This window comes from Triticum dicoccoides, chromosome 3A (genome assembly GCF_002162155.2).
Source record: "Triticum dicoccoides isolate Atlit2015 ecotype Zavitan chromosome 3A, WEW_v2.0, whole genome shotgun sequence".
Lineage (NCBI taxonomy): Eukaryota > Viridiplantae > Streptophyta > Magnoliopsida > Poales > Poaceae > Triticum > Triticum dicoccoides.
The window spans coordinates 696407346-696410855 of NC_041384.1; the positions used below are offsets into that span (position 1 = coordinate 696407346).

The 3510-nt window shown below is 55.6% G+C and overlaps 1 pseudogene; it reads right to left on the reverse strand.

Moving 5' to 3' along the window:
- Window positions 1-543: 543 nt before the first annotated feature.
- Window positions 544-2088, reverse strand: LOC119272933 (annotated as a pseudogene).
- Window positions 2089-3510: the final 1422 nt, after the last annotated feature.

A 3510-nucleotide genomic window follows, 5' to 3' on the forward strand; every position in this document is an offset into this window, starting at 1 on the left:
TCCCTGGCTACGACTTATACTTGGAGATACCCCAGGTCTATATAACCCTGGTCTACGAGGCCAAGGCGCTGCTCCTCGCTTGCAAAGAAGCCGCCCCCGCGGAAACCAAGGCTCCCGCCGGAGTTGTGGCACTCTGTGGCCGAAAGCGCCGCCGTGACCGTGAGCCTGATGAGGTGTGCGCCATATGTTTGTTGGGCTTGGAGGCTGAGGACGACAAGGAAAACGTCCGGCTGCCGTGCTCCCATGCCTTCCATACACCGTGCATCGAGCCGTGGTTCGGCAGGGCGTCCACGTGCCCGACTTGCCGGCTTGACATTATGGAGTGCTTTAGCTTTGTCAGATCAGCGCCTCCAAGGAGTTCAGATATCTCCGAGCCGGAGATGAACCATTCCTAAATGACGTAGACGAAGGTGATCATATACAGTCCATTACCTCCAAGCATTGTATAGTATAGTTGCAGGCTTTCATTACATTGTGGTGTTTTGGTTATTTCCTGAGAGAGCCATCTCGTCACTAGTGGTGCTAGTTTCAGTTTCTGGGTGATTAGTGGCATGGATTCGGGAGCGGAGCACCGCAGAGACACCTGTTGTGCTCGAAGCTGTGGATACCAAACCTGGCCGCGGCGCCGTCCGGCACCGCACCGCAGAGCCGGTTGTAACTGACGTCGAAGGACTGCAGCTCGGTCAGATTCGCCACCAGCGCAGGGATGTGGCCGTAGATCCTGCTGTGGCTGACGTCAAGCGAGGCCAGCCGGTCCGTCAGGTGCACCCGGGACATGTCGAAGCTGAACGCGTTGGGCCACAGGTTGACGCTGACCAGCTCCGTGCTCTCGGGGCCGGGACCGAACAGCACCGAGGCGTCGCCGGTGAGCCGGTTGCACGACAGGTCGATCAGCACGAAGCGCACGGCCAAGAAGTCGGCCGGGATGCTGCCGGACAGGTTGTTGTGGGAGAGGTCGAGGAACGCCAGGTGCCCGGCGCTGCTGAAGAGCAGCGGCGGGACGCTGCCGACGTACGAGGCGGTTGTCGTTGAGGTAGATGCTGTTGAGGAGCGGGGCCGCGGAGAGCGACGGCGGGATGGAGCCCGTGAGCGAGTTGCCGGAAAGATCCAGCGACTGGAGCTAGGGGAGCGCGCCCAGGAAGGATGGCACGGGGCCCGAGACGCCGGTCTTCGAGATGGTGAGCTTGAGCAGCCCCGAGAGCCTGGCGAGCGCCGCGGGGATGGCGCCGGACACGCCGGGGAGCTTGTAAAGCTCGAGGCTCCGCAGGCAGGTGAGCCCCGCGATGGCGTGGCCGGGCACAGGGCCGGTGACGCCGTTGTCCTGCATGACGACGAGGCCGACGACGCGGCCCGTGGAGCCTTCGCAGTCGACGTTGGGCCAAGCACAACACGGGATGTCCGGCGTCCAGGACGCAAAGTAGGCGTTGTTGAAGGCTGCCTTCACGGCGACCAGCGCCGCTCTGTGGACGGCGTGGCATCTCCTCAGGGCGGCTGACGCTGAGATGGCGAGGAGGAGGAGGAGCAGGACGGCGAGTGCGTGGTGCTGTATGTTGTGTCATGCCATGTGTGTGTGTTATGTGTGACCACGGTCAAAATTAGTTTTACATTATAAATTTTCCTTATTTCCTTTCTGATGTGTCCTTCGGTTTTAAAAGTTTGTGATTTTTGAGACAGATCAACGGTGCAGATTAAAACTTATCTCTCCTTTAAAAGGGGCCATATGTATAACTTGTAGACCGTCACGGTGTAACATGGTCAGAAAGTTAACTCTATTTATTTTGACCATTAAGTTGACCGTTATGACAGGTGGGGTCCACACGTCGGCATATCCTCCTCCTCTTTGTTTGTTTGGCATTTCAACAAACACCTTGTGTGCATCGGACAGCGCCACCGCGCCGTATGAACGCCGGCGGGGACCTACTGGCTGCCTTCCATCGAGGTGAGGATGCTCCTCGACCTCGTGGGCTTCCCGAACTGCACCTTCACACGTTCATGGCGGTCGTGGCCAGGAACACAAGGTGCTTCATGAACTGCACGTTCAGTCGGGTAGCACCACAACAGATTCAGTCGATGAGCGCAGCGGCCCATGGCAAGTCCAGTCCGGCAAGTGCGGAAGCCCGCGACAAGTCTAGTTTGGATGGTGCAAAAATTCAGATTTAAAAAATGTTACCAAAATTATAAAAAAATGCACATGAATTTAACAATATTGTGAACTTAAATGTCTTGCTAATATTTTTAGAAAAAACATAAATTTTTGAAAATGTGTGTAAATTTTAAAAAATTTAAAAATAAAATTAGAAAAAATGGTCACGAATTTGAAATATATGTTGAAAAATTTAAAATTGATCATGAACGTTGGGAAATGCAAATTAAAAAACACCAATAATAATATTAATAATAATAATAATAAAGATAAAATAGAAAACCATACCAAGAAGGATAAGAAGCAGAGGAAACATAGCAGAAAAAAATAAAATAAAAACCCAAGAGAAAAGAAAACACTACTATCTACACTAGCGGGTGAACCTTCTTAGAGCATCTCCAACAGCCGCGCTAAATTAGCGCCGCGCCGCAAATTAGGCCGTTTTAGCGCGCGCGCAACGCGGCGGGTCGCTCCAGCGGGCGCGCAAAAACAGCGCGCGCGCTATAACGGGTTGGGCGCGCGGTTGAAAACACTTACCTGCGCGGCGTATCTCGGGCGCCAGCTACAGCGCGCGGGACACTCGAGCGCTCGCGCCGCACTCTCTCCTCTCCTCGTCCTACGCCCCGCGCGCGCCGGCGCCAGCGCCCTGCCACCCACCCATGGACGCGCACACCGGCGCCCCGCTCACCCCGCTGTACAGCCGCGACCCCCCCGCCGCCGCCGCCGCCGCCGAAAACCCTAGCGCGGGAAGCGCTGGCGTCGCCACCGCCGGAGCTCCGCCGAGTGTCGGCCTCGCGCGCAGCCTCTTCTTGCCGCCGCGGATGACCACGGCGTCAGGTGGCGTCGCGCCGGCACCGTCCCGTGCCGCCGCCGCACCGTCGAAGAAGGTCCCCAATGCGGCGCGGACAGGCAAAACATCCGCGAAGAAAAACAAGGCGGCGGACGGCTCCAGCACCACGAAGGCGAGGGGAAAGAAGCTTGCAGGGCGTTCGACGGCCACGGCGGCTACCGAAGCGTCGGCGAGCTCACTCGTTGAGCCGACCGCCGACACGCACCACGTGTTCGACGAAATGCTCCCAAGGTAAAAAAAATTCCAACTTTTCTTTTCTTCTTATTTTTTTAATGCATCATCATCGCATATAGATAGCTTATTTGCATTGTTCAAAAAAAATTTGTAGTCTCAACGATGATGCATACATGTCCACTATGGGTGTTGGGTCCAACAATTCGCATTGGTCTCAAACCAATGACATCTATTTCGAAGACCATGAGTTTGAGGTGGACGAGGAGGGTGAGGGAATTGTCGAGGCGCCGAAAGGAAGAGCGGGCAATTACTCAACCAACGATGACAAGTTACTATGCCATAC